Below are 7,160 nucleotides of genomic sequence, written 5' to 3'. Positions count from 1 at the left end.
ATTCTCTAAACTTTTTCCCTACAGGTTTTAAAGTTTTCCCATTTAAGCTCTCAGTTGTCCTGGAGTTTATTTTTGTGTATAGTATGTGGCAGGGACCTAATTTTTCATTTTTGATTTCTTTTTTCCCCACTTTGGATCACTGTTGTCCTGGAATAATTTATTGAGAGTCTGTTTTCCCCCCACTGTGGTGCGAAGTTGCCTCTTTGTCCCATAGTAAATTGTCACATATACAGAGGGTCTATTTATGGGCTCGTTTTTTCCTGTTCCTTTATTCTATTTGTGTATCTCTGTATTCTTACCATATTATGTTAATAACCATTGCTATGTAATAAATCATGCAGTGTGCATGTGCATATGTATGCGTGCGTGCTCAGTCCTGTCCTACCCTTTGCGCTAAATCACTCTTCTTCTTCAAGGACATTTTAGACAAGCTTGCCCCTTTATATCTCCATATAAAATCATTTCCTCAGATCTAGAAAAATGGGAAACCCTATTGAATGAGCTAAAGAGGTTAATTACCATGAAAGTGGGAACTAATAAATGTTGCCAGCTTCGATTTTTTCATCCATTCTTCAGAAACCAACAGTCACCTAGCACCTGTTTTGTTCCCGGAATGGGCAGAGTAGGGGCTGCAAAGGAAGGCAGACACAGCCCCTGCCCCCAGGAAGCTTCCTCTCGGGGATGGCAGTAGCTTGAAGTAGAACCATGGTGGTGATAATGAGTTGAATTGTTTTCCCCCTCGAAGTTCATTATGTTGAAGCCCTAACTCCCAGTACCTCAGAATGCGATTTGATTTGGAAATAGGGTCTTAGCCACTGGGCCACCAGGAAAGTCCCTATCTCTCCCTCTCTTCTGTCTCTCTTGGGACCTGTATTTGTTTCTGCTGGTACCTCTGCCTCTTACTCCATCTTTCTGTCTTTAACTCTTCCGTCTCTCCGCCTGTTTTTTTCTCTTTATCTCCCCATTCGATCCCTATCTTCCTCCTTCATCCTCCTCCCCTTCTTCGTCCGTCTGTCACAGGGGGGCTGTGCTCTGTCCCCCACTTTCCCCCTCCCTCGGCGTGGACCGCTCCCTTTATCCTCTGGTCTCCACAGAGCGCGGCTTCCCCTTTCCGCCCTCCAGGAGCCACTTCCGCTTTCAGCCACCAGGTGTCAGCAGAGCATCGTCCTCAGGAGTTCCCTTCCCTACAGCTCTGATTGGAAACAAGTCCTGTCAGTCACAGCGTGCAGGGCAGCTACAGGTTGTTATAGGTCAGGTGACTTACTCGGATCTATAGCAACCCGTGGGTGGTTCCTTTTTTTACAGAGGAGCAACTGAGTAGTCACAGAGGAGGGAATGACTTGCCCAAGGCCACTCTGAAAGAAGGTGAAAAAACTGGTGTCGAAACCCAGGACTCTGGCTGCCTTTGAACCTCCATGCTCCGAACCCCCCACCAGCCATTCTGAGGGACCCTTTTCCGGCTGCCCATGGTTACTGTACAGCCCTGAAGCCATTCCTGTCTCTCTCTCGTGTTGGGCCGGTGGGAGGTCAGGGGGTGCCCATGGAAGCTTCCAGTCCTGGAGATGCTAAGTGGCGGAGCACCCTGACCCCGGCTTTAAAAATAAGGAACCTAAAATAGCCCTTCCCGCGCCTCGTCCTCGCCGGGGCCTTTGATGCCGGCTGATGGGGCTGGGCTGCAGTTTCACGCAGCTCCTCTGGACAGGCCGTGCCAGAAACCTGGGCTGGAGGGCAGGCCCACCTCAGAGCCGCAGTGACGTCCTCCTAAAAGCAAACGTTTGGTCCCGTCGGGAAGGGGGGAGTTGATGGGCTTCGAACTTGGGCATCAGGAAGTTTTGGCAGAGCTGCCCTGAGGAGATGCTGGAAACGAAACAGGTATGTGATGTCCCAGGGTTGGTCTCCAGAATTTCCATCACCCTCTGACCTCTTGAATTTCTGTTAAATGCACCCACTACTCGCTAATTCCCTGATCCAAGCGCATCCTCTCCTGTTCACACAATCCCAACAGCCTCCTCATAGGTCCCTCTGCGTTCCTTCCGCCCCGTCAGCCCCATCTCCACACAGCAGTCAGAATCCACTCAAAAATGCAGACCCAATCGTGACACTGTCCTGCTTAAACCTGCCATGGCTCCCTGTTGCCCTCCAGATAAAGACCCTAATCATGACTCACAAAACCTTTGAGAGCTAGTCTTTTTTTTTTTTAATTAAAAAAATTATTTATTTTTATTTTCGGCTGTGTTGGGTCTTTGTTGCTGTGCGTGGGCTTTCTCTCCTTGTGGTGAGTGGGGATTACTGTTTGTTACAGTGTGTGGGCTTTTTACTGCGGTGGCTTCTCCTGAGCAGCCCAGGCTCTAGAGCGTGGGCTTCAGTAGCTGTGGCTCACACGCTGAGTTGCTTCATGGCGTGTGGGATCTTCCCAGACCAGGGATTGAACCCATGTCCCCTGCTTTGGCAGGCAGATTCTTATTCACTGTGCCACTGGGGAAGTCCCTCATCTGTTTTCCGAAGGCCTAAGCACGATGTGGTTTTACATTTCTTTGATTCCTTACTTCATTTCCATTCCATCCTAGACTGAAGTCTCCCCTAAGAGCAGAGAGGAGGTCTGATTTGCATTCTGTGTGTTCAGGAGCCCGCACATAGTTGAGCCTTAATAGATATTGAATGCATGAAGGAAAGAGGGAAGGAATGAATGGGTGGTCCAGCCCAGAGACCAGGGGTGGCCAAGAGGACAACCTCCTTAAAACTGATCATGTCCAGGTAAGGACTGGCAGTCTAAGAAAGATCAGGCAGCAGGGTGCAGAGCTTGTCTTGTTCCCTGAGCTGGTAAGGATCCCTCCTCCCCCTCCTCCTTGAAGTAGTGACCATCCACCATGAGTCCTTCCAGAGCACAGACTCCGGAACCCATCAGAGGGTGAGATGTGAGCCCTGCCTCTTCGCAGCTGTGTGGCCTTAACTGATTGTGACTTAATGTTCTTATCTGAAAACAGAATGTTTGTGACTTGTTCGGTGACAGGTCCTCCGAAGCGAAGAGTCCGGAGCCCAGTGCCTGACAGGTCCTTGGAAGCGAAGAGTCCAGAGCCCATTGCCTAGCTGCTCAGGAACGAAGGTACTTGTCTCTTTTAAACTTTCTGATGTCTTTTAAACCTCCTCTGATGTCTTCCCAGCCATCTCGATCTAGAGCAACAGTCCCTAACCTTTCTGGCACCAGGGACTGGTTTCATGGAATACAATTTTTCCATTGACTACGGGAGTGGGGGAATGATTTCAGGATGATTCAAGTGCATTACATTTATTGTGCTTTATTTGTATTATGGTTACATCTGCTCCACCTCAGATCATCAGGGACTAGACCCTGGAGGTTGGGGACCCCCTAATCTAGAGAGTATAAAAAAAATATTCGACCATTGCCTTCAGCCTAGGGCAGGCCTCTGAACCTTAGCTCTCCTGATGTGGGTCCTGGGACTGACTGAGGGCTTCCCAGGTGGCTCCATGGTAAAGAATCCACCTGCCAATGCAGGAGATGCAGGTTCGATCCCTGGGTCAGGAAGATTTCCTGGAGAAGGAAATGGTACCTCATTCTGGTATTCTTGCCTGGAGAATTCCATTGGCAGAGGAGCGCGTTGGGCTACAGTCTGGGGACCCACAAGGAGTTGGACAAGGCTGAGCGACTGAGCATGGGACGTCCTGTGCATTGCAGTCGTTTAGCGGTGTTGCTTGCCTCTGTCCAGTAGATGTCAGTAACACCCTCGAGTTGTAACTCCAAACAGCCAAATAGCTCCTGGGGGTGCAGACACCCCACGCTGAGAACTGGAGATCCTGGAATTAGGGATACTTACCCTGGGGGATGGGTAAGTATATTTTTAAAGAGGATAGTGAGTGGGGTCATAGAGGATGGGATTTTAGGCCAGGGTGCGGACAGGGAGGGCTGCATTTAGGACAAACTGCAGAGTAGGTGTTTTCTCATTGCTGTGTATGAGATAGAGTCAGATAAACTGTCAGAGCTGCAAGTGGGGGGGCAAGTCTGCCACCTACAGATGGGAAAACTGAGGTCTGGAGGCAGGGACTTTGTTACTGGCAAGCAGATAGCCTTGGGTGTCTAAAATACTCAAAAATGTCTTGGCATTTAATATGTACATATATATTAGGTATATATTTGACATATATTGTACATAGCAAATCTGTTAAAAACAGATATGGAGTCATAAACAGGATTTTAGGGTTTTATTTTTTAATGTGTGCTGTGTATGGGCACCTGTGCCCGTGTGCACACGCACACACGCAGCTCAACCTTCTTGTGTTTTTCTGGTGATATTGGGAAGAGGCAGTGGAAGGTATTTGGGGTGTATTTGCTGCCTGCAGTCTTTTGGTCTTGAAGTCTTGAGGGAAGGAGAGTAGGGAGGGCAAGAGGTGCAGATGAAACAGAGGGAAATCTGAAGGTTAAATGAGAGGACAGGGCCATTGTGTCCTTTTGTTTTATGCAAACAAAAGGTGACTGTGATCTGGTTTTGAATGAAAAGGGCTGAAGTTTACCTTCGATTTTACAAGTGAGTCGTGAACAGACACACAACCACAACGAGAGGGGAGGGGGGAGTGACCGTCTTCCAACCTTTTGGAGGTAGCCCTTCAAACTTTCCTTAGATGGCCCTTGGAGGGCTCTGAGGGGCTCTGAGCAAGGGAGTGACTTGGTCCTCGATTGGCAGTAGAGATCACTTCTCTGACTGGTATGAAGCTGGGAAAAACAGGGAGACACTGGACTGATGAGAGGGCTGCTGCCTGCCTTGTTGGGGTGGGGGTAAAGGATGGAGTGAAACATTGGTGCACCCACTCCTTGTGAGGGGCACTTAGGCATCCTGCCATCTACTTGCAGTGTTCCATGTGGTCCAGGGCTGTTAAGCTTTTCAAAGCACTTTTGTTTGTTTCTCCTGACATTTTAAAATAAGAAATGTTGTTAATATGGCACAGTGTGCTTCCCTGGTGCACACTTTCGCTCAGTCGATAAAGAGTCCGCCTACAAGGCAGGCGACATGGGTTCAATCCCTGGGTAGGGAAAATCCCCTGGAGAAGGAAATGTCAACCTGCTCCAGTATTCTTGTCTGGAACACCCCATGGACAGAGGAGCCTGGCGGGCTACAGTCCGTGGGACGGCAAAGAGCCGGGCGCGGCCAAGGGGCTGAGCACCGCACACAGTGTGGCGTGGCGGTGTCCTCCCGCCCCCGCCCCCTTTCCCGCTTCTGCCTTAGCGTGGCCACTTGTGTCTTCATTTTTGACTTTTACTCCCCACGTGACTGTCGATAAACTATGCTTAGTCTTGTTTCCAGACGTGACATAAATATTATATTCAGTGTATGCCTTCGTAACTTAAACTCTCCTCTCGGGATCATGCTTCTGAGACTTATTCATGATATTAGCATGTAGATTTAGGCCATGCTTCTTAGCAGATAGGGAATGTTTCATGGCACAGACACACTGCAAGTCACTCATCCCATCCAGTGTGGACGGGTAGCGGTGGATGTTCCTTCTGACCCAGTGTGCCTGCAAACTAAGCCGCGTGACCCTCTCTTGGAGTGGCCTGTGGCCTTTTGTGCTGAGAGCAGGAACCCTGCAACTGAGCCTGGATAACCCTTGTTTCCTTATTCACAAAAATAGGCATAATAGCAGTGCCTACTTACTGTTGTGGGGGTTGATATAATAAGTAATGTTGGTGAAGCTCTTGGAGCACGCTGGTGTCATGTAAGTGTTTGAAATTTCATGCTGCTGTAAACTGAGCTTAGGGCAGCGTGTGAAAGGAGTTATGTAACAGCTTTCTCCTCCAGACTGTGTGGCTTCAGACAAGTGACTAACTTCTCTGGGTCTCTCCTTTGTCATCCATAAAATGAGGTGTCACAAAGATTACATGAATGATGCATGCTGGATAGTAGACAACTCAGCAAAGATCCACTTTTGTTTTCATCACTTACGTTTCCTCACCCTTGTGAGGTTGTTCAGGCAAGTGTTATTTTCCTCTTGGACAGACAAAGAGACTGAGGCTCAGAGAGGTAGAGAATCTTTCTGTAGATCACACAGCATGTCAGAATGAATGGGCGTTCTTCAGGCAGTGCCCCTATGTTGGGTCCCTGTGGCTGTTATTGTAGATCTCCAGGCCCTCCTGCCTCCTCCTCAGACCCCTGGATGCCCCTTTCCCCCTTCCTTCACTCACCCCCAGCCTAGACCTGAAGCTTGGCCACCCTCTGTGTTCTTGCCACACAGTGGAACTGATAGAAAGAGTGCTCCACGTGGCCTGTCAGAAACGCCACCTGACACTCCTGTATCGTGGCAACCACAGAATCAAAACAAGCGCTTCAGAAAAGATCATAAAGGAAGGGGAGGTCAAAGCCTCCCCCCACCCCCCGCTCCCCGAGAAGGCCGCCCCTCTGTTGATTCCCACCGCTGGTTTTTCATCTTGCAGAGTTGACCTGGTTAGCGCTGTGTCTTCACAGTTAAAGGAATTTCCCCCTCAAATTGTTTCCCTCTAGCTGCCTGGGGCTGGGAGCCAAGAAGTAGGGTTTAAAATATACAAAAGGAGACGGAGCACAGAGGAGAAGAGCCGTCGGAGAGTGGGCGCCCTGGGGGCGGCAGAGCAGAGTGGGCGCTGTGCTACGGCTGGGCCCTCCCTAGCTTCCTCTTGGTCCTGAAGTCACTGCGGACTGAGCAGTGAGACCAGGACCCCTCATATCCTTAGTTGGTTCCCCTTGGAATTTCACCCCAAGTCCCAAAACGTAAAGCTGGGATGGTCCTGGAAAACCATCTGATCCGATGCTTTCCTTTTTGTTTTTTAAAGAAATGAAATTCTTTTCTGGATAATCTAGCATAAGCCATCTCAGTATGCAACAGAGATAAGAGCTTGTTGGAGTGGAAGGGGGGGGCCTGGACTTCTGTCTTGGGGGCTCCCCCTACCCCCTGTTCAACGGAGCCCTTTAGCTTCTGCTTCCAATGTCAGTGTCCTAAGTGCACACAGGATAAATCTAGCCCCTTCTTTTACAGATGGAGAAACCACTGTTATGGACAGTAATTATTAACTATTTTTTTTAACTGAAGTATAGTTGGTTCACGATGTTTTGTTCATTTCAGGTATACACAAAGTGATTCAGTCTTTCATATATATGTGTGTGTGTATGTGTGTGTGT

Source organism: Muntiacus reevesi, chromosome 13 (assembly GCF_963930625.1).
Source record: "Muntiacus reevesi chromosome 13, mMunRee1.1, whole genome shotgun sequence".
NCBI classification, from domain to species: domain Eukaryota; kingdom Metazoa; phylum Chordata; class Mammalia; order Artiodactyla; family Cervidae; genus Muntiacus; species Muntiacus reevesi.
The sequence above is the reverse complement of the archived record's forward strand: the minus strand, read 5'-3'. Positions refer to the sequence as shown.